General features: G+C 38.7%; 1 protein-coding gene and 1 pseudogene across 1 annotated transcript in view; one reads left to right on the top strand and one right to left on the bottom strand.

Annotated features, from left to right (window-relative positions):
- The window catches only part of hoxb4a (homeobox B4a), a 342,957-nt gene that overhangs the window by 264,866 nt on the left and 52,566 nt on the right, over positions 1 to 25,525 (bottom strand). The gene's annotated exons all lie outside the window — the stretch shown is intronic.
- Positions 15,045 to 16,998, top strand: LOC140273114 (uncharacterized; annotated as a pseudogene).

Genomic DNA, 25,525 nt, shown 5'->3' with positions numbered 1-25,525 from the left:
AATTAAAACATTAAAGTCAGTGTTCCTTTTATTGTGTAAGTCTCTGGCTTATAGAAAAGACATTCTTTGAATTCTGAACCAAAATAACCTCCAATAAAACAAATGATATAAAAGTTATTCTTATCATACCATTAAAATATCTCGAAAGGCCCGAACTGTATTCACTAATAAGCTCGACAATCACTGAAATAACAAGAAAATTCTGGTATGGTACTGAAAACAGCAAATTAGGACTGAACTGTGATCCAAGGTTATAAAAAGAAAGACCACCGTTTTTACAGATTTTTCATATTAAGGCTAGGTACATAGTTAAAATATGAGAATGTACACTTAAACAACAAGTACATTAGCTGCAGACTCAAACAGGAAGAATGCTAACTTGTGATGGATGTGAACAATGAACAACATGGGCCATGATTTGAGTATCCATCTTCATTTAAATTCTTCCAAATAAGACCAGCAAATATTCTTTCAAAATCTAATTATTTTATTGCAAGTGAAAACGGTGTTAGCAAAATTCAGTACAAATAAAGAGACTGAAACTCAATGACATTAGAATTGTCCTTCAATATGAATTTTATTATTATATGTTGTTGATAGTTTACCTCAACGCTACATTGATTCTTCTATAAATGTTCTTGTTGTAATCAGTCAGGCGGAAATGATATTTTTGAGCAACAGAGAGGAGTCCATTCAGCACAGCTGTATCAAGTCTTATGCAATAACAATTTTAGCTCTGAATGTCCCATGAGGTTAACAAGAGTGTGAAATGACATTTGATCTTTGGGCATTTTAGCCAACCCTGCCTGTTTAAATGAAATATATTCATTACATCATACTAAAACATGTGAACATCACATAATATAGTGAGTCTCATATACTCAATGTACGTTGTTATGTTGGCATTTGTTTAATTTGTGTGGAGGATAGGCTAGCTTGCTGATCCCTAGTATATCATCTAGTGCATCTTATCATATACATAAAGAAATGCTTCATATTCCATCTCATGTTAATTTTGTTGTATGTCAACTTCAGCTCCTATCAACTTTTCCTCTACTCTATCCCTCATGTACTAACACTTTAGCGAATATTGATTTGACTTTATCTTTTTTTTGCACATTCTCTCCACAAGATGGGTGAAATCTTTCCATGGATTCAAAGGTCTCTATTGATTAAACAGTCCTATCACAAGGGACTTATGGGAATGAGTTTACTTTTCAACAATTGGTTTGGGCAGGCATAGATTTCTGATGGGTGAATGTGCAGGGGTGAGTGTATACTAATTGAATAAGTGAGCTAATCTGTTACAACAATGAGGTTAAGCTCGACAGGAAGCCTTCTGGTTAGCTGAACCCTGCCAATCCAGCAGGACAGGAAGCTGGGACGACAATACAATTTACTGTCTGTAAATGTGTCCACATGGCTGAGTTTTATCATATTTTTTATTCTTCAAACATTTTAAAGACATCTTTAACAGTAAGTCTCTCTTTATTTCTTATTTTTCTTCCAGTTTTTGACATTTTTACTTGAAATCTACCCCTCGTTAATTTCTCCCTTCCAGCGTCTCCCTGAAAGGCCTGACAGCAAACGCACTGCCGTCGCGCCACCAGTACAAAATGAGGACAAGTGACGTGGGCGAGTTACAAGGAGGGAGGTTAATCATCAGTGAAGACTGAAAAGGGAGATATGTTGCATGAGTGGGCAGGAAGGCTGCTGGGCACAAACCTGAACAAGAAGATTAAATGACACCCACATATCTGTCTGAGTCGTCCAGAGAAACAGTAGTGAAAGGTCAGAAGGTCAGACTTAACTCTATAGTTTTTACACAATGTACTCTAGTAATTTTGGTAGTGTTTGTTGGTTTGGCTAGTTTGTGACTGTTTACAAAGTTTTATTTAATTAACACATGTTGCCATGTGACCTTATAAAGATATTGTCCTGTATAACATCTGATAGGGAGTCCTTTACATTTTCACAAAAAATGGTTTTATTAAGCTCGGTTTTCACATCCATCCTCCATAAATAGTGATCAGAGCAGAATATTCAAATCATGCAGGAAGAGCTGGAGGTCTTGTCATCAGCATGGTATTTTTACTGGTCAACTAAATCAATCTCAAAGACTAGGCTCTACTTTGACATGAACTGATATGTACATATCAGAGACATCTGTGGAGACCCTGGGGCTGATTGTACAAAGAAGAATGATACACAAGTTGCCAAACATAATGGACAATACTGTGGGCCCTCTTGATGAAATGACTTTGTTCAACAGCTCTTTCAGCTGTGCTGCAACAAAAAACGCAACAGGAGATTCAATTCAATTCAATTCAATTCAATTCAATTCTATTTATATAGCGCCAAATTACAACAATTGTCATCTCAAGGCACTTAAGTAATATAGTCCAATTCAAGCCAATTGGAATTCAATTCATTGTAGTCATAATCCAATTAATTCATATAGAGCCAATTCAAAAAATTAATATCCTAGCTAAGGAAACCAACAGATTGCACCGAAACTTGTCTTCAGTCCAATTTCCCGTCCTGAGCGTGCCTGTGGCGACTGTGGAAAGGAACGACTCCCTTTTAACAGGAAGAAACCTCTGGCAGAACCAGACTCAGGAAGCGTGGCCATCTGCCTCGACCAGCTGGGGTTTGAGAAGACAGAAAAGAGGGAAGAGAGGGGGGAAAAACACCATAACGCCATTCAAAGGATATTTGTTGGAACAGGGAAACATACGTTAATAACCACAATAATGTCACATGTACATAAAATCAATTGTGAAATTAAACAGGGGGAAAAAGAGAGCAAAGTGAGGAAAGGTGTGACAGATGAGGTCCCCCAGCAGTCTAAGCCTATAGCAGCTTAACTATGGGAGGTTTCAGGATTACCTGAGCCATCCCTAACTATAAACTTTATCAAAAAGGACATTTTTAAGCCTAATCTTAAAAGTGGAAAGGGTGTCTGCTTCCCGGACATTTACTGGCAGCTTATTCCACAAGAGAGGGGCCTGATAACTGAAGGCTCTACCTCCCATTCTACTTTTAGAAACTCTGGGAACAACAAGTAAACCTGCAGTTTGGGAGCGAAGTGCTCTGTTGGGAAAATATCTTACAATGAGATCTTTAAGATATGATGGAGCTCGGTCATTAAGAGCTTTATATGTGAGGAGAAGAACCTTAAATTCTATTCTGAATTTAACAGGGAGCCAATGAAGAGAAGCTAAAACTGGATAAACATGATCTCTCCTGTTAGTTCTCATCAGAACTCTGGCTGCAGCATTTTGGATCAGCTGGAGGCTTTTCAGAGAATATGTGGGACAGCCCAATAATAAGGAATTACAGTAGTCCAATCTTGAAGTAACAAATGCATGAAGCAGTTTTGTTCCTGATTTTGGCAATATTACGAAGGTGAAAGAAGGCAGTCCTAGAAACCAGTTTTATTTTTGCGTCAAATGATAAATTCTGGTAAAAAAGAACTCCAAGGTTCCTCACTGTAGAACTAGAAGCCAAGGAAATACCATCTAGAATAGCTATATAACTAGACAATTTCTCCCTGAAGCGCTCAGGTCCAAAGAGAACAACTTCAGTTTTGTCTGAATTTAAAAGCAGACAGTTCTGAGTCATCCAGGTCTTTATGTCTTTAAAACAGGCTTGTAGTCTGACCAACCTATTGGTTTCATCTGGTTTCATAGATAAGAACAGCTGAGTATCATCAGCATAACAATGGAAAGTTATGCCATGCTGTCTATTAATGTTACCTCAATGGTTTAACACTGAGAATTCAGACAGAAACTCCGAATAAGGGCCAGGTGGACAATACACAACAGGTAGAAGAGGTTTTTGTGATTTCCACTGAGAAAAAATGAGAATCAGAGATTCAAAAGAGCTAAAACTAATCTTGGGTCTCGGACTGATTAGTAACCCTGATCTGAAGATAGCTGCCACTCCTGCTATTACATGGCAACATACACAGAATTCCCAACGACAAGCATTTGTGAGATCCTCTTATACTTCATTGTAACATTCTGTGGTGTGAGCAGTGACAAGGCCCTGCTCCCTCCCACACAATATGTCTGGTCAAGTTAAACTCACCATCATACCATGCATGTTTTTGGACAGTGGTTGCAAGCTGGACAACTGAAACCCTAAACAGAAGGAACCCAGCCAGGACTATAAACAGAACCCTCTTGCTATGAGGCAACAGTGCAAACTACCACAGCAACGCACAGCCATTGCAAAGCAATCCTTCTATCTAACATATTTATGGCAACAATTTAATTTTTTTAAACCATCACAATTCTCTAAAATCCAAAAGAGACTGAAAATCATTGAATTTGTTATCAAATCCAACATTGAACAAAACCTTTTTTGGTATAAATCAGGGAATATTTCATGTCTTTGCTTAAAATATTAGACAGAATTTAATTTCTTAAGTGATGAATAAACTAAATCAGTTTATTTACTGATCACCACGCCACTATAATAAGTTTCCTGAGGACATATGTGAGGTCATGCCCTCCAGGTTCTGTCTAATGTCAAGTGACAACTAGAATTCAAGTATCTGCTTAGCCCGACACCATCTCACAGTATCTGGTAGTTTTCCTGACCGTTTGATATCTACATTTGTGCTGTCCTGCATATTTTACAGTCCTGGATCTGGATCAGTTTACAAGTATGATTAAAGACCAGAGCAGGAGGTAAATTTAACCTGTAGCCAAGTTACTCATTCGTTACTTAGAAATGAAGCAAACTCATTTCAAACAAGTTAATTTCCTGTGCTGCTTTCCCTGTTTGTCTCGTCATGGTAAAAAGTCCTGGACAGACGTCAGATGACTTCAGAACCAGGAAGTCATGCTCCACTATTACTGGAAAAGAATGAAGATGTATGTGTGTGTGTCTATGTGACATGAGAGGTTTTCTGAAATTCATGAAAGATGATATAGGAGGGAGAGTGAAGGAGAGGCACCAACAGACTGAAAAAAAGAGAGGAGACTGCTAACAGAGTGGCATTAACTCTGATACCTGATCTTTTGATGCAGACACTTAGCAGCATTTATTAACCATTATTAAAAACATTTACACACATTTTAGCTAAAGGGGGGAGAGAGAAAGTGTTTACAGATAGTGTAGATAGATTAGGCACTTTGAGAGAGACTGTTCAAGGTGTTTTTTTTTCTTTTGAGTTTTAACAACATCAAATTAAATTGAAAAAATATACTAATGAAATAATACAATCACTGTGCAGCCCTTTTTACATAACGGCTGTGCCTTAATAGCACCAAAAGGAAGTTCTCATTAACCTGCCACTGTTCCTCATTGGTAATTCACACAAACCACACATGATACCATCAGAAGCATGTTTTACATGACATTTAAATAACAAATTATTGTGTTAGTCCTACCAAAACTGGGTTTTAAATGCATGTAAACATGTTAGTGTTCATGTTAAACATGACTAAAATCACAGGGCCATGGGCACAAGGCCCTTTTTTCTGATAGCTTTTTCTGAAGGCATGTCCATCATGCTTTGAAACTCAATGTGAAAAGGCATAATCTCTGGTAATAGATATTACATTTTTTCTTTTACTACTCAATAGTAAAGAGATAGACAAGTAGACCCAATATGTCCTTTTCATTCATTCATCTTCACCAGAGCTCACCAATCTCATCAGCATTTTCAAAACTTTGAATCTTTTTATGATCGACTGATGTTTCACCTCTGCTCTGACCTTTGACAACCACAACAAAAGTGCATTAAGGATGCTATATATCACTATTCTGGAATCTGATTCAACACTGTGAAATTGAAACTGATGACCATTTATAACATTTTGGATACCAGGTAGGAATATGCCACCTCAAAGTATATAAAGGGCATTACATGTCAATTAGGTATATTTTACAGTATTGAAAACTTACTTGCTGAAATTATTTGTTTAAAAGTAAATGAGAATACCACACACAAAGGCAACGAAGTGCACAAAAAGAAAACATAAAACTCATTGATTTTCAAGTAAAAATGGCTGTGTCTGTGTTAAAAGGAACAGTATCTAATGACTCACTCTTTTTACTGTATTTTGCTATAAAAAGATTTGCTTCAATCCGACATTACCTAGGCCTGATGGCTCTAGGGGATTACCTCAGAACCCCATAAAGACATCAGACAGCAATGGGACGACAAACAATGATCCAATTTCACATTTCTACAAAACACAAATTTGTTATCTCAACAGACATTCATACTGTCTCAGAGTAAACCTTTGTGCAGGGTTTTGAAAGACTGAATATCATTCTGACCTGATTACCTTTCCTGACCTGGGAGTTTTAATAGCTTAACTTAGCCAAGCATTTTTGGTGTCAAACACCAAAGAGAGAATGAGAGCAAAAGTCTAAAGAAAAAATGGGGAGGAAGAGAGAGAGCCAGACTGGAACTGCAGTTTACGAATGAAAAGTTAATGGTTTCAGAGTGGAATGCAACCAAGATCTCATGGATACGAGTCCCACAATCTATTCTGCAACAATCTTTTTAGTATCTTGGCACACTTGTTAGTACATAACACCAGGCCAGGGATACCTGCAGAGAGAAAGAAATGCAACTCAATGACAACAAGAGATCTAAACTCACTTATTGACAACAATAAGTGAAGATGAGAATGTTCAGGTGCTATTCAAGATTTAACAAGGAGAAGAAATAGCGAGAAGCTAAGATTGGAAAAAGATGATCTCTCCTGCTCATTCTCACGTGAACAACTCTCACCCAAGCATTTTAGATTATCTGGACTCTTTTCAGATAATGTTTTGGACAGTCTCAAAAGAATTATAGAAATCCAACTCTGAAGAACCAAATGCATGGACCAATTTCTTTGCATTACTCTGAGACACGATGTTCCTAATTTTGGCTATATTACGAAGATAAAAGAAGGCAGTCCTGGAAACCTGTTTTATATATTATGTGAATCAAATGACAGATGCTGTTTAAAAAAATAAAACAACAAAAAAAACTCTAAGGTTCCTTTCAAGCCGAGAAATGATTGTCTTGTTTCCTAATAATAATGCCAAAAGGAAGGAGTCCTAGATCCTCTGCTCTATTGCCACTCATGGCTCCAACACCATTGTTAACTTTGCGGATGACATTGTGGTTCTGGGCCTCATCTCAAACAACAGAGGGATGCCTACATGGAAGAGGTGGAGTACCTGGCTTTATGGTGTCAGCAAAATTGTCTCCAGCTGAACATCAGCAAGACCTTGGAGCTGATGGTGAACTTAGAAAGAGACAGAAGTGAGACTACAAGCCCCTCAACATCAAAGGGAGTCCAGAGGAGAGGGTGAGCAGTTTTAAATACCTGATACACTGACATCTAACAGAACTAGCACAGAGACAAGAGTGTTGTCAAAGGTCATAAGGAAGTCATTTATAAATTCAACTAACATGGTTTCAGTACCTTGGTGCACTTTAAAACAGACTGAAATTCTTCAAACAGACCATCACTCTGCAAATGGGCAATTAGTTGTGCTGTGGAGAAAAAAGTAGAGTAGTCCGGACTCATCCTTGCAGCTTTTTAGAATAATTTCCAGATTCAGCAGAAATGCATATAACCACAACAGCATACAAGGGATTCAAGAAGTCAATAGATTCTTGAGCTCTTTGTATGGAGAGGTTGTGTAGAAGTTAAAGGAGGATTTGTAAGAGAAAAAAGAATTGTATAACACAGCTGTGAAGCTAAAATTTATCTTTGTTGCAGGCCAGGTTTTTTGTTTCACTTTAAGAAAAGTATTTTACTCTGCAGTTTGGCCTTTCTTAATATTGTTTGAAGCCTTGTGTCGTGTTTTTTTGCCTTCTCGTCCTGCTTCTTGTTTTATTTAGTAGAATTTGGCCTCTGTTCGGGTTTGCTTTCTGTTCTTGTCTAACACTAGAGTCCTTGAAGCTGATGGCCTCTTGTCAGGTTTTCATACAGATCACGGTCCTTGTGTATGAGATGTTTCTTTGTTACTTATCAGATCCATATAATTGATGGGTTGGGCCTGCTTGGTCCTTAGACTGCTTTTGGTTTAGATCTTTGTTTTCTTTTTCACTGTTGGTGCAACAAATGTGGTTTATTTGACAATAAAGATATTATTTTGCGATATTTGCCTTTTATCATCCCATGAGCCTCATCTCTGATTGATCAGAAATGGAAGCGCTGTGACATTTGTTGTTGCTTTTTTCAGTTGAATTCAATTCAGTTTTATTCATATAGTGCCAAATCACAGCAATGTAATATCAAGGCAGTTCTAAGATACAGTTCAATTCAAATCAATTAGAATCCAATTCCTTGTAATATACTCATAATCCAATAAAATTTAATTAACTAAATGCCAAATTAGTCCAAATCATACAGAGCCAGTTTGAAAAAAAGATTTGTAGCTAAGGAAACCAACAGATTGCACCAAAACTTCACTATGATCCAATCCCTCGTTCTGATGCAAAAGGCAATGGTGGAAAGAAAAAAACTCCCTTTTAACAGGAAGAAACCTCTGCCAGAACTAGACTCAGGAAGGGTGGCCATCTGCTTCACTCAGCTGGGGGTTGAAAGGACACAAAAGAGGGGACAACAAGCTCCACAACACTCGATCAGAGATACTTGCTGAGAAAGAGAAACACAAGTTAATGACAACAATGTCACATATACATGGAGAGTAAAGAAAGCAGAGGGAGGAAAGGTGCATCATGGGAGCTCCCCCAGCATCCAAGGTCTATTGCGGGATAACTATGGAATATTTCAGGGTCACCTAAACATCCCAAACTATAAACGTTTCTTTGTTTCTTCTTTCACAAGAACCAACTGGAATCTATCAGATAAATATGACTTAAACCAGCCTAATGCAGTTCCTTTAATCCCAATAACATGTTCAAGTCTCTGTAACAGAATGCTGTGATCGACCGTATCAAATGCAGCACTGAGATCCAACAGGACAAGCACAGAAACAAGTCCGCTATTAGAGGCTAAGAGGAGATCATTGGTAACTTTCACCAGTGCTGTTTCTGTGCCATGATGCACTCTGAATCCTGACTGAAACTCTTCAAACACCACTGAACTCAGCTGTAAGAGTATACAGGCTGACAAAGGTTGCAGGCAGAGAGGTAACAGTGAAGGAGAGGGGTTACAGAGCTTTCTAACAACAGGTGGTGTAATCCTGGACATGTCACTGAGAAGGAGCGTCAAATTTGGCTGTGAATTTCAATCCATGTTGTCTAACAAGAGAGTTTATCTGTGTTACCTGCCAAAGCTACATGTGCACTCATCAACTACTCCTCTGCCAAGCTACAAAGGCACCACTCCAACCCACTGATGGTGACCTCTGAAGATACTGTATCGATGTCTTCCTCTCTGCTATACTTCAACTTTCTACATGTTTGTCAGCATATTTATATTTTATTTTGTTATCTAGCTATAGGAAGAGCATATGATTTAAACCGGAGCAACATAATTTCCCTTCGGGGATTAATAAATTATTATTGAAGTATTATTGAACTGAACTGAATTCATTGTAATTAAATTGAGACGAGTGAGTGGGTCTGTGAACACTTGAATCTAATCCAATTGAATCCAATATAATCTAATATAGAATTTAAATTAAGATTTAGGCTGTCATGTTCAACATCTACATGAATATTAAAGTCACCCACTACAATGACTTTATCTGTACTTAGCACTAACTGGGATAAAAACTCTGAGAATTCAGACAGAAACTCAGAATAAGGGCCAGGTGGACGATACACAACAACAAACTCAAGAGGTTTTTGTGATTTCCACTTTGGGTGGGAGAATCAGCGATTCTATATATTCTATAAAGATACAATACTTTGGGAATGCAACTGGATGCAGCACACTGGACATTATCATAAGTGTGCTTCGAAGGGCAGAACAGTAAAATGTTAGTAACACTTTATAATCTCCAGCGACCCCCACAGTCAGCTTGCTGCTGCAGCTGCTCTAGCCTTTGTAGTAAATTCACGTTTACTGCAATGACACTAATTTTATACTTGTTTCCTTTTTTTTATTTTCAGTGTTTTTATTTTCTTTCTTTAAAAATATGTATTAGGTAGCTATTTGCTTCCCCTGTTGCTCTGACAAATTGTTGATAATATAATAAGCTTAGTAATGGCGGCTGTAGCTCAGGAGGAAGAGCAGTCACCCACCAATCGGAAGGTCGGTGCTTCGACTCTGGCTTCCCCGGGCTACATGTCGAAGCATCCTTGGGCAAGACTGAACCCCACGTTGCCCCCCCAGTGTATCATTGGGGTTATGAATGTGTGTATGAATGATTAGAAAAGCACGTAGTTATGAATCTTAAGACGTGCTGTATGAGTGTGTGTGAGTGGGGTGAATGCGGCATGTAGTGAAGCGCTTTGAGTGGTCAGCTAGACTAGAAAAGCGCTATACAAGTACAAGTCCATTTACCATTTAATGGATGGATAATTTCTTTAAATGAAGGCTAAAGCTTGTTAGACATGAAACTTATGCTGAAGTACTTGTGAAGTGTGAGGCTCCCAACATATAACTTTTAAGTTTGAGATGATTGTAAGATCTCCTTCTATAATTATATAATATCAAGAAGTATAAATTTATCATTTGAGGAGATATGAATTATATTTTAGATTCCAAACTGGGCTGCAGCTCAATAATACAGATGCAATTTTCAAATGCCCTGAATCTCAATCTATTTCACATTAAAAAAAGAAAAAAGAAACTTTTGAGAATTTGAAGGGATTTTTTGTGGAGGCCAGAACAAACTGGGATGGCTTTACCTAATATTTGATATTACCATTGGGCAGCTAACATTCATATATAACTAGCTGCCAGAACACCAAAAACTTCCTTTTAAGGCCAATTTTTAGTAAAAGTGTCATTATTACATGCTCTCCTGTCATGTTCTTTTGGATCTCACAGTTCAGGACTTCTGTCAGTGCCCTTTTCACCATCAATGGCTAAAAAAACATTGGCAAAGGGTTAGGAATTTTTATGAGACAACATTTGAGACATAAACATAGACATAGACATAAACCCACCTAGAAATGGAAAAGCCAGCCTGCTGTGATGTGTGATGATGTGAGTGCACTCTTATGAGTGAATAACTAGTTGCTTGGCCCCAGCAGGTTGTGTTTATCTGTTTATGTTTGTCATCAGGTTCTCTCCATTTTGCCTTTTATTCTTTAGTTTGTCTTTTAAGCCATTCTCATGTTAAAGTCTTTATTAGTTTTCTCACTCCTAGTTTCCATGTGTAAGTCATTAGCTCCATTTACTCACCTGTGTAAAATCATCTCAGCTGCTACTATTCACTAATCAGTCCTCCTCTGCATTTAAGCTCCCTTCCATAGTTTTTGTCAGATGCTCTCCACATCTCTCCAAGCTATTTTCCGTCACGTGCATTTCTGTTCCTGGTCTCAGCTCTGACAGGGGATTTCCACCGGGTGCGTACAGGCAGCGGAGCGCTGGCTTTGCGAGCCAGCCATAGTCACGCGAGATAGCTAGATCCCGCAATAATCCGGAACTACGCGAAACCGCGAGATCTCGCGATAAACTGTGTATAAAGGAAACAACAAACAGCTTAATTTGCTTCTCAGACGTGGAAGAACCTGTTGATCAGACCATCTATCCTCTACTTTTCTGCTTCTATCATAAGTGTGCTAGTCAGTTTCTATATTTGTGTAATTGTAGTTTTATTTCAAAAGGAGGCGGAAGTTTATTTTGTTGATTCTGTGTCGGATTTCCTGTGCTTGTGCAATCTGCTCTGTTGAGCTTGACACGGTTCAGCAATAGCTCTGCCGCTGCTGCCACATTCTGCGTCGCACCCGGTGGGTACACTGTCATTGACTAGAGTGGCAGCGATTGGCAACGGTGACCGCGGCGTAGCCGTTATGTGCCGTGGAAATCCTGGGTGAGAGAACTAAAGAAAGCCAGACTGTATCGGGAAAGCCTCGCTTAAAACAACACCATCTCCCAATTAAACCTCAAGTCCTTCCACTAAGACATTCAATTCAAATTTATTTATATAGCGCCAGATTACAACAATTGTCATCCCAAGGCACTTAAATAATATAGTCCAGTTCAAGCCAATTGGAATTCAATTCATTGTAATCATAATCCAATTCATTCATATAGAGCCAATTAAAAAAATAATATCCTAGCTAAGGAAACAAACAGATTGCACCGAAACTTGTCTTCAGTCCAATCTCCCATTCAAGCTGCATCTAATGAGGCTGACTCAAGCAAGGCTTACATAGACTAGCTATGAGTGCCCGAGGAAAGTAGGAAGCTCTGACAAGTGGATGGTGGAAAAAAAGGAGATGGCAGAAAAGGAGAGCAAGACAAGACATGTTATTTTCTCTGCAGCTGAAAAAAGAATGCTGATGGAGCTGTATGAGGATTTTAACTCAGAATTTCAATCGGGAACGTAACGGCTGCGCGGTCACCACTGCTGATCGCTGCCACTCTAGTCAATGACAGTGCACCCACTGGGCGCGCCGCTACGTCTCAGCAGTTTCACTTCGATCCTTGACTGAGCCGTTGCTGAACCACGTCAAGCTCAACGGAGCAGATTGCTCTGTTGAGTACAGGAAATACAACACAGAATCAACAAAATAAACTTCCGTCCCCTTTCAAAATAAAACACTTTACTTAGTTCATATAGCCGATCACAACTTTACATCGACAGAACGTCATCTCAGGTGGCACCAGGCCAGCAGTCAATCGATTAAAGGTCAGCGTGGCAACATGGACCATAGATATTTAAACAATAGACGCCGCATCGACCGCTACTGCCTATTAGCGCTGACGAGCCGTGAGGCCGCCATCTTGGACCGGTCACCCGCTCCACTCAGTGTAATCTGTCTGGCAGGCGAAAATGTCAGCGCATATAATCTATCATAACTCGCTGAATACAAAACTGATTTTCACGGGGTTTTTTTCTCCAAACGTCTTACACGTAGGTATGATACCGGACACATGATTTGGTGTATTTTAATTTTCATAGTAGGCTTAACAGTAATAGAATATTCTGGTATGTGATATGTTATGTATGATAGGTAGGCTATTTTGCAAAAGACACGAAATAAAATACGCATACACGCATGTATAAAAATACTAATATATGATAGAGAAGCAGAAGCAGATTGTGTACTACTCAGCTATTTTAGCTATTATTTTTAGCTATTAAGTTGAAAAATGAAGAAATAACACATACATCCATATATAAGATAAAACATAATAGAAAAGTTATATATCAGAAACAATTAATATCTATATCTAAATATATTGGAAAAAATAAAAAAATCTATTTTTCAAATAGGCTTTATTGGCATGAATGGTATCAACCATTGTTGCCAAAAGTCAAAGTAAAAGTCAAAGTCAAATTTTTTTGTATAGCGCATTTCATGTACAAAACAATTCAAAGTACTTTACATAAAATAAAAGCATTGCAGCAGGGAGCAGAAAAAGCTTTAAAAATATGTAAAAGAATATAAATAGAAAGAAATAAAATAATTGAAATTAATTAAAATGAATAAAAACAAGTAACAGTCAAGATAAGCTAAAAGATACCGTGCAGATTTCATGCATAGACACATGAGAAAAGAAATGTTTTTAACCTGGAATTAAAAATGTCTACATTTGGTGACAGTTTAATCTCCTCTGGCAGTTTGTTCCACTTGTTTGCAGCATAACAGCTAAATGCTGCTTCTCCATGTTTAGTCTGGACTCTGAACTGGACCAGCTGACCTGAGTCCTTGGATCTAAGAGCTCTGTTGGGTTTATATTCTCTGAACTTATCACAGATGTATTTTCTGCCTAAACCTACCGAGCAAAACATACCGAAAGACAATTCAATCATAATACAATTACATTGAATAATTTACATGGATTATCATTTAATTACTTTCTCTCTAGATCCCTCTCTCTGAAATAAATGAAAATATATTTATATTTCAGAAAAAAAAATGAAGACAGACAGATAGACGATGGAGAAATCCTATGAAATAAAAAATTTTAAGTTAAACACAAGAACATGACGCCACCCCGACCCAAACCATATTTACACAAAGTTGCTCAAGTTGCTCATGAAAGTTTAAATGAGCTAAAAGCCCTAAAAGAGAATTGTTTTCAGAGCTTCTTTCTCGTGCTCCCTTTTTGCAGGTCAAACGGGATGAGTTTGGCAATGTGGTGCAGCTTTATGACTCGCTTACAGTGAATCTTTTTCTCCTCAAAGCAACTTCCCACTTTTTCCTCATATCTTTGTCTTTGGGAAACAAAGAAAAATAAAAACGGGAGATTCGAGGAAAGTCTACACAAAAACATATTAAAAAGGAGGTCAAGCTTATTTTAATCCTTCGTTTTCCTATTCTATTCCTTCAAATTTCTTAAGAGGGTTCGGGTCAACAAAACTCTCATTTTGACGCATATCTGTCGATAAACCAAAGCTGCTGAGATTGTAAGTAAGCTAGTTTGCAAACTATTCTACAGTCAGATGTTCTGTTGTCTGTATTTTTAAGTAAGTGGGGTGGGTATGAGACGGGAGAGGTATTTTACTTTTGTTGGGATGAAAGAATTACATGTGAATAATAAAGCCTGTGTCACCTGTATAAGATCAAAGTTATATCAGCAATATTTGCATTATTTCTACAATAGTATTCTTGTGTCAGTTGTAATCTAAGCCTGTGTTATGGAAAATATGATTTATAAAGTCTCAGTTGGACTAATAGCCGGGTGAACACCGGCTATAAACATAGCCTAGCTTAATGTTTGCTGACTATGATTTCGGTGGCGGACATAAATACAGTACAATAATATTTTATTGACAAAATACAACCAATAATAATGTTAAATCTTACTTGTGAAATGTAATCCTGACCCCTGTTCGCAATTGTCCACCGATTTGCACAGGAATACAGTGCTCTGGTATCTTAAATACTCTGCTGTCTATGGGTAGGATGACTGGTCCAAGATGGCGACCGTATTTCTTGCGCCCCAGCAGTCGATGTAGCGTCTACTCTTTATGATGTCTATGACATGGACGACGGGAGACTGATAATTGAAGTTGAACAACACACAATCATATATGATATAACATATCCTTTTTTACAAGGACAATGGAAGAAAGGACAAAGCCTGGCATTTAATTGCAGGAGTTGTGGGAGTGGATAGTGAGTATAAACTACTACCTAAGATTATAAAAGTGTGAATTTACATTAACAGAAACAGAAACTACTTCTGGGTAGTGGTAAAATGTTTTATTATTTATCAAATTAATTACACATTGAAATTACAATTACTTACATATTTATCGTCTTGATCAGTGCAAAGTTACTGAATATTTTTAATGACTTCAAAGTATTGCTTTCCTTTAGAAGTACTTGACTGAATAACTTTGAAACTTTTGTACTTTCAACCATGTTTTTATTCTAAGCTTTCTGGAAAAAGGAAATGCATAGAAAAGATTTCACCCAGCTATGGTATCAAAGGTGTATACAAATATGTACTACTATTATCACTACCTATTGAAAATGTTGCTACCCAGTGTTAAATACTCTTGATATAGTCAGGTGTGGTAAGTGCATGAACTTTCAGAGCCCGTCCACACAACAACGTTTTTGTCGAATCCACATAAATGATTTATTGTCCAGGCGAATCCAGCTTTTTCGAGGTGTGAAACCGGTATGTTTTGAAAACGGATCCCAGAGTGGGAAAATCCTAAAACGCTGTATAACCTGGAGTCATGTTGACGGCAAATGCAGATTTTTTTTTGAGAAATGATGACGTATAAGTGGTGGGGCTTGGATGGTCACATGCTTCCCATCTATTGCTCCCAGGCTGTTTGGAAAGTTCCACTTCTTCCAGAAGCCTTGAGCCACTTCCTCCCATGTCTTGTGTTGGCCTGGGTAGGAACCTCTCCATCATCATTTTCTCAATGGCAGCACACACCATGTGGACTGAATTCATGACCATAGTATGCCCCAGGCGGTAGCTATATGCCAGACTCAGCAGTGAATCTCTAGAAGCCATGTACCTGTGAGGGAAGAAGCAAATAAATATAAATTATACGTGAACATTGTTTATTCACCTGTGTCTCTCCTTTGTTTCAGCTGACACGTGTAAAGCAAGATGGAAGGCTTTAAGGGATGTGTTTGTGAAGAACCAGAAAAAAGGCCTTCCAAGTGGATCGGCAGGTGGCACACAAAAGGACTGGAAGTACGCAGAGATCATGTCCTTCATTTTACCCTATATTCAACCAAGAAGGTCTGTATGAATTCAACAAAAGTTAATGTCATTACATTATTTAAGCCTCAAACAAGAATGATAACAGCATTTGTGTTGTCTTATCGTCAAAGTGCACAAAGTAGTGAGAAGTTGTATGTGAAACTGATATGTTCATATACAAATTGTTCCTATGTGTAATTTATTTCTTTTTGGTTTTTGTACAGTTACAGTTACATCATGATGAGGAAAGGTCAGGTACCCCTCAGTCACTGTCAGGGTCTGAGGGTTGATCCAGCACACCTGGCATTTTATGTCCACAACCCTCTACATCTCCGGCTCCATCAAACTCAGCACCGTCTACCTCTAGGTCCCGTAGCCCCAGGGGGAGCACTTCAAGACCGGCTGCTGCACCGCAGGCTCCCAGGAACCCAGACGAGGCCAAAGACCACCAGACACAGGCATTGTGGAGCGGCTGATGTCTTTGCTGGAGCTGCCGGTTCCGAAACCACATATGCCTGATGGGGAGCTGGATGAGGCATACCACTTTGCCTTAAGCATTTTGCCAATGCTACACAGACTGTATAAGGACTGGCAGCAACAGGCCAAAATAGAGATACTGACTGTACTTCAAAACCTTGAAACCCCCCCCCACACAATTTCAACCTCCTCCTCGAACACGGTTGTCTCCCCCGCCTCCAAGTCATTCCCGCTATTGTCAGCCAAGTTGACAAGTTGCTGCGTGACGACATTCTACACAGACTCGTAGGATGGGTGTTGTGGTGATAAATGTAACATTTGACTTTAGAGACACTCTTCAATATTTTTCAGTTTTGCTACGTTTGGATAACAGTTACTTCAAATATATATATATATATATATATATATATGTGTGTGTGTGTGTATATATATGATACAAATAGTAATATTGCAAGACTCAGTGACCATAATATAAATAATATTACAAAAGTGAGTGACAATGATATAAATATTACTGCAAGGCATAAATGAAATAAAATAAAAATTACAGTGTCAATGACGAAACTACTATTAAAATCTTATAAACCAGACAATCATCGAAACTGAGTAGCAAACTTACCCATGATAGACGTAGAAAGTAGAGGCTTGATTCAAATCAACAAGTCATACACAGAGACGCAAAGTAAACTGTTTGTTGTTGTTTTCTTTATACAATTTATCCCGGGATCTCGTGGGCTCACGTACGTTCTGGATTATCGCGGGATCTAGCGATCTCGTGTGAATACGGCTGGCTCACAAACCAGCGCTCCGCTGCCTTTACGCGCCCAGTGGTAGTGCTGGGAAGTTCATCTCTTTTTACTGACTCGGATATTTTACTCGCGAACAGTAAATTGAACAAATCTTTTTTAGAGTCATTTCATTCATTTTTCCAGCAGGTGGCACTGTAGCCCTACTGTGGCCGTTGCGCAAAAAGGCCACGGTTCTAAACACTTTGTCACACCTGGTTCGTAACTCACCTGTGTTCCATCTTCCCTTGATTGCCCCGTTAGTTTAAATACCTGGTCTTCTCCGCCTTTCTTTGCTCGTGTGTTAATGTATTTGTTATGCCTGTTTGGTTCACGACCTGGATCCTGACCCTTGATGTTTTGTGGATTATTTTCAGTTCTTGGATTACCTTGGTTTTTTGTTCCGGTTCTGCAGGCCGACTTCCCTGCTCACCAGGCCAGGTTTTTCCTCTGTGTGAGATTTTCTGTTAACTAATAAACTTTTGTTTGAACTAAGAGTTCTTGTCCTCCTGACTCTGTGACCGCACCGGGGCCCGCACTTCATTACGGTGTGACACACTTAACACTGAAGGCAACATAGTTTGTCTCAGCTGAGCTGACAAAGTACAATACACAAAATGCCACAAACAATTCAAACCATGTGAAAACCTGGGAAATCAAATACACAATAAGGTGACCCGTGTCTGTATCCTCCCTGCCATTGTTGTTTAAAGTACGACAGTGACTCTGTTGCTTTCACGTGACAAATGAACGAACGAGAATGATCTGTTCAGCCCTGTCACGTGACAAGTGATTGTAAAACTCACATTAATTTTGACAATTAATAACACAATTAAGTGAGAAAAAAGGTAACAATAAGTTCCTTAAAATGTTACATGGTGTATTTATTGTGTCCTATCATTATTATTATTATTATTATTATTATTATTATTATTATTATTATTATTATTATTATTATTATTATTATTATTATTATTATTATTATTATTATTATCATTATTATTATATTTTTGTTGTCATTACTATTATTGTTATTATATTATTTAATGCTAGAGTATAACACAGAATCAATGTTGATATAATTTTCAAAAGTATTTCTTCACATTATTACATTATCACTTATTTATTTACACACTTCATGCATTTATACACAAGAACACTATACATATCTACAAGAACCAAAGACCACTAATTAATTATGATTTCATGACAAAGTAATGAACATCACAAATCAGACAGCATTCATTTCCTCCTTCGTTTCTCTGTCCGCAGCCCCGTAGCTGAGCTGCAGTCACATGACTAATGAACGAAAGAACGATCCATATGAATGATCCGGTTTGTGAACAACTGTTGTGCCTACTGCTCTTCAGCCTGAGCTTACTGTCACATGACAAATGAACGAGGACCCGAGGAGTTGAGTCGTGAACGAATCATTTCTGTTTCCTGTCTGAGGACCCGAGGAGTTGAGTGAGTCGTGAACAAATCATTTCTGTTTCCTGTCCTGCTGACTGAGCATACGCAGCTGCCGCCTGCCATGTGGCGAGGGAGGGTACTGCATGAAAATGAACGAATCACTCACTGAGACAACTCGTTACTCCCGAGTCACATAAAAGATTAGTTCATAAAGAAGGAATCGTTTGCGAAAGACACATCACTACCCGGTGGGGATTGACGCCAGGCAGAGGACAGAGCAAAACCGTGGCGCAGCTGTAACGCGGCACTTGTGTCCCCGGTGGAAAGCCCCCTTAACTGTCATCACTCGAAAAGGTAATTAGCTGTAATCAATAAAGCGAGGGAAACAGCCACAAACAATTGCCAACAGACTAAATGCGGAAATTAAATAAGTTTCCTACCGTTGTCAATTGTTGCATGTTTATTTCACAGTCCTCATGTATTTATGCTCTCCTCTTTGTGTTTTACATTTTTTTACATAAAGCATGCTGAATTTTTTCTGTATGAGATGTACTGCACAAATATACTGGTATAATATACCTGCTCAGTTTATTAATAACCCAATAATCAACATGCATCATCATACTTTGAGACTATTTTATCATGAGCGTGTGACCTACATATTAATTCTTCACAACAGGAGCAATCTTAACAGCCAAAAGCGTACCTGGCAGCAGGTGAAAGTAAAGTACAAGAACATATTTCAGGGTATCCTTTGAAAAAATGTGTTTATCCACAAAATGTGTTGAGCTGTAAATATGTTGCACTGTAGCTACCAAAAAAAAAAGATCAAGGCCTCTGCCATTGGTGGGGGTCCTCCACCCGAAAATCTCACACCAGCAGAGGAACTTGCTCTAACCAGCAACCGAGGGCGGCCACTGGTGGAAGGAATAGAGGGAGGGACCTCCTCGGGATATGTTCCCAAAGGTGTGTGGGACCAGTATTTAGAAGGTATTGATCACTTTCTCTCAATTATAATAACTGATGGTTTGCTTATATCTGTCAGTGGTGGGAGACACCATCTGCCTGCTTGATCCCCAGACCACAGAGGACATCCCACAACTTTAACTTGAAACTTGTCGTTATTGTACGATTCATGCAAAGTGTTCGAAATTTGTTTCTACATTTATATTCACAGTGGGGTGCCATGACCTAACATTTGGAAAATTATAAATTATCTCTGTTCAGTTAGCCTTTTTACATTTGCTCTAACTTAAACTGCTACTGTGTCAATGCTAAATTATGAAAATAGGTTTTAACTCAAAGGTCACAATAAGGATCAACAGAAATGTGTCCCTGTAAATGTGCCTCACTGTGTTCAGGAGAAACAAAGTCCTTTCAGCCACTGGAACCTGCAGGGAATCGAGCAAGAAAAGACAAAATGTACAAAATATGAAGTATACTATTAATTTAAGATGGCTCTGTCAGAAGTCAGCCATGGTGTCTGAGAACTTTGAGCAATGAACATGGATTTAATCTGTCCAAAGGTCATTTCTATCTGTGCCCTTGTTTTAGCATGTACATGGTTCAATGCCCTCTCTGCCCTTGATGTGAGGAGGTACGACCAGCATGCATAGCCTCTGTCCCCAAGAAGAACACCATTGAACTGTCCTGCAGAATAAGAGAAATGTTGGTTGGATATACATCTGTTAAGACTTGGCAATTTGATGCAATATGTGCCTTATATGGCTATCTATATTAAAGTATGATGAGCACTTTAAATTCCTTAACATGACCTCTACATCTGACCTCTAATTAGATTACCAAAATTATTCCTATGCTATCTACACCTTACTTCAAAAGTACACTCCTTTGGGTAAGTAAAATTCTCACACCTTGTGAAAACCTCTGTGCTCGTGAGGATGCTCGGAAGATCGTAGAATCATGAACTGATCCCGGCCATTTAGCCTCAATGTTGGAACTTAAATGACCATCTATGATGACCATCCCTCACCACCCGTGACAGAACCAGTTTAGTAGAGAGCATGTGAGCGGATCTGTGCTGTATGCTGAGATAGAATAAAAACCCCTTTCATACATTTTTTAAATATAACACATGTATAGTTTTGAATGAAATTAAGAGAGAGCTGATGTTAGTAAAGAAAGCTAATAGAAGTAAATAAAGGTCAAGAGTTAGTGCTTTTTTTTTAAACTGACATGTGAGTTTGAGATTTGTCTGTGAGAGGGGAGAAATTAGTTATTCGAGCGCAGAAGTTAAAAGGAGTAAGGGGTTTTCTAAATGAAAAACAGATTAACCAACCTGTTTGCTAAAATTGTGAAATAGGGCGGCTGTGACTCAGTGGTTAGAGTGGGTCGTCCAATAACCAGAAGGTTGGTGCTTTGATTTCCACTCTCGCCACTCAAAAAGATTGGTGAAACTGACAGCTGGATGTCAGTCCACCTCCTTGTCATGGCTGAGGTGCCCTTGAGCAAGGCACTGTACCCCCATGCTCCCATGGCGCTTTTACTGGCTGCCCACCGCTCGAGTGTATGATATCTGTCTCCATGAGTGTGTGACCCTATGCATGTGTGGGTCAACAGGTGCCAATATGGATGGGTTAAAAACAGAGGACAAATTTCATGTGTATGCATGACAATAAGTCTGATTCATATTAAAATTTTAAAATAAGGTCTTAGTGAGTAAATGTAATTTCTTATGTTTTTTTTCAGAGTCTTGTGAGTGGTTCTTTGATTTGCGAGGGAGAAAAGTCAAAGCAGTCCTTAAAGTGACAGACTGCTGAAGTTCAGAGGTTAAAGAAGGATTTTATAAGTGAAAAACTGGAATAACAGAGGTGTGCTAAAATGATGGAATACGGTGAGGTTACAGTGGTCTGTGAGTTTATGAGGTTGTTTGTTTTCCTCATTTCTTGAACATCTGTTAAGCTTCACTAGGTTTTTTCTGGGTTACTGTGTGATCTGTATTTGTTCTGTTCTTCAGTTAGTCTTTATGGCTTGTGATGAAGGTTGAGTTTTTTGTGTGTAAGAAAATTACTTTTAAGACAAGATTTTTTATTAGCTTTCTACGAAAATTGAGAAAATGACATTAAATGTGGGCTGCACAGTGGTGTGGTGGTGAGCACCGTCACCTCACAGCAGAGGGTTCCAGGTTCATCTCCCAGCTGGGGCCTTTCTGTGTGGAGTCTGCATGTTCTCCCTGTATGCGTGAGTTCTCTCCAAGTACCCCGGCGTCCTTGCAACGTCCAAAAACATGCATGTTAGGTTCATTGGTGACTCCAAAATTGTCCTTAGGAGTGAGTGTGAGTGTGTGTGGTTGTTTGTCTCTGTGTCCCTGTGATGGACTGGCAACCTGTCCAGGGTGAACCCCGCCTCTTGCCCAAGTGCTGGAATAGGCTCCAGCCACCCTGTGATCCAACCAATGGATTAAGCGGGTATAGAAAATGGATGGAAATTTAAGTGCTCTTCAGAATTGATCTCAATTAATTGGAATAGTAAATAGTTAGTGAATAAGTGGCCAGACACACACACACATCAATATTTTCATACATGCATTACCACATATACAGTCAAAAGAAAGATTAAACAGAGAAGTTCATATTACACATGATTAATGCACATCGTTGCTGTTGGTGACTTTTGATATCTTCTTTGGAAAATCTATGTTTTCTGTGTGGGTTTTCTCCCTTTTCTTGTCTAACACAGTCCTTGAATGCTGAGCCCCCACTTGTCAGGTCCCCCTAAAGACTCGATTCCTCATGAAGCAGGCATGAATTTTATTCTTTATCAGATTGTTATTATTATTGAGTAGAACCTGCTCCTTTTCCTGTTCAGACTGCTTTATGGTTTAGATCAGTTTAGTCTTTCCCTGCTTTAGCAGTGATTCAGGTTAATTCTAGATTGACTAAATTTGACTTGTCAGTCTATGAGCTTGCACCCCCCCACCCATTCACTTTGTAAAGAGTGAAACAGTCAGTGGGTCTACATGATGAGATTAACTCGATTATAGCTATAGTTGGGTTCTGCTCCTTATCTGAGGGTAATTATCCTTGGATGTATGGCGGTGAATGAATCGACTCACTGGCACAAAGCATGCAATATGATACCCATTTCAGCTATCGCTAATAGAGCCACTTCCGGTTGACGTCTTCACCACCAACAACAACAAACTCAGGCATTCAGAAAGATGGCGAACGCAGAGCGAGATGAAGCTGCGTCCCTCTACATTTGTGATGAGCTAGTTATGGCACAAACATGATGAACAACGGCACATTCTCCATCGCGTTGTTTGTTTCTTTCTGACGGCGCCGACAACAACAGTAATATCGTCTCCTTCGACTTCCGGGTGACAATCGCAGGAAACAATCTCAAGCATGCGCAGAACGCTCGATCCGATCCACTGTCGTTTCCAGGCACGTTCAGTGGGCAATCGGATCGAGTTATCCTGGGGTCTTAATTTCTATTGCAAGTAACCCGATCCGATTCGATTTCTTGTCATATTAAGCTTGTTACATGAGCTGAATAACTCAATGTTATTGAAATTTAGCCATTAATCCCATCCGATGGCACACATGTAACCGCACTGAGTGGTTTGTCTCTATATGATTGGTCACAATTGGCAATGCTTTGACATTGTTGTAGAATACTGAAGTTGGAGAGTGTTTTATGTGACTTCAGATAATCCAAGAAATCCTTGGCAGGTAATTTGTGTGCATAAGGGAAAAAACTGTTATTGTTCGAAATTTTGTCAACAGAAATACATCTATCTACATTATTTATACACACTAACATGTTGGTTTCACATGTTAGTGTGACACATCTAAAGTTATCTTGGTAAAATTGCCTGTTGCTGGTGTGTATTTTTACGTGTAATTAAACATTTCTGGTATTCAGATCAAATGCTGGCTGATATATTGCAAGGGATGGGGAAAGAAAGTGTTTCAAAATACAGATTAAAGTAATTTTTTGTTTATATCTTTGTTAAATCAATTTTCCATGATAACTGTTGGCCTGACAGACAGAAAATGGCTTTGGAAGAAGTGTTGTGGTTTTGTAATTGGTTTGGTAATTCTAACTGACAGGATTTATTTTTATTTTTATTTCTGATCAACTATGTTTCACAAAGTATCACGGGTGGCATCGGCTACTTTAGTGTTATGATAAAATTGTTAGAGAGTTGAGGTCATGGGTTTTTGTTTTGTCTTGAAAAAAGGTTTCAGCTGTCCAAAAAAAGTTGAAATTATCAGTAAGATGTAGTGAACAGATAGTACAGGCTATGTGCTCAGCTATGTGCTCAGCACCAGCAGTCTGCTGAAACTTTCAACAGCTCCTCTGACTGATCCACTGATGACAGCTGAGTCTTCACAGAGCTAACTGTTTGAAAAAAGATTAGCAAAATCCTTTTCAGTATTAAGACAATTGTTTCATGGTGTCATTGCTCCAAATATACACTGTGCTGAATTTTAATACTGGATATGCTGCCAAATAATCCAGAATTTGGTGTGATAAATCTGAGAGCATGTCCTTGAGAAAGCAGACCACTTTGTACTCATGCGGTTCCATCTTTTACAGCTAAATCACCCAGAAGTGAAGTCTGAGGCCCAGTCTGCAGCTTTCCCTGTAGCCCTTACTGTCTGATTTCCTCTCACATCTCACTCTCTGGTTTTATGTTGAATGGCCGCTGAGCTCATCTCACAAGATATCAGGGTAGAAAAAATGTTGCTTTATCAACAAAAACAGATTAGTCCCAGTGATTTATAAGTATCCAAAGGTCACTACTAACAGGCCCACATAAAATAAAAAGAAAAAAGAAAAGATCAACAGAAAGTTGGAAGACTGGTCTAAGAGCAAAGTGTCCAACTGAAGATCTGTTGAGCAGCATCACAGCAAACAATGAATCACAAAGATTAAAAGTTCCAGACACTTTTGCTCTCTGATGACAGATAACCTCCAAATCCTTCAGCCTCCAAACAATGCAGCTCTGTAATGTTCCCAGTTAAAGTTTTTATTTGTTCTCAGCATTTTACCCTTTTACCTTTGGCCGTATCATAAATGCTCTCACCCTAAGATTATCTTAGCATGTCATGTCCAGTTAATCAGAACTTTGATTAATTTAACAGACCCCACCATGAGGAAAATAATCATTAGAATCTGTCTTACTATGACTCCACAACATTTGAGAAAATAACAGAAACAAAATTCACACAGGGCTGTATGGTGGTGTGGTGGTTAGCACTGTTGCCTCTCAGCAAGAGGATTCATGGCAGGGTTCTTTCTGTGTGGAGTTTGCATGTTCAATTCAGTTATTTATATAATGTCAAATTACGACAAATGTCATCTCAAGGCACTTAAATAATATAGTCTTATTCAAACAAATTGGAGTTCAATTCATTGTAATCATAATCCAATGAAATCCAATTAATTAATTTCAAAATAATCCAATTAATTTGATATTATGTACATGTGACATTATTGTGGTTATTAACTTGTGTTTCCCTGTTCCAACAGGTATCCTTTGAATGGTGTTATGGTGTTTTTCCCCCTCTTTTCCCTCTTTTCTGTCTTCTCAAACCCCAGCTGGTCGAAGCGGATGGCCACCCTTCCTGAGTCTGGTTCTGCCAGAGG

Source organism: Leuresthes tenuis, unplaced genomic scaffold, assembly GCF_036924035.1.
Source record: "Leuresthes tenuis unplaced genomic scaffold, fLeuTen1.0.hap1 SCAF_17, whole genome shotgun sequence".
Taxonomy (NCBI): Eukaryota; Metazoa; Chordata; class Actinopteri; order Atheriniformes; family Atherinopsidae; genus Leuresthes; species Leuresthes tenuis.
Note: the sequence above shows the minus strand (reverse complement) of the source record. Positions and strands in the feature narration are given on the sequence as shown.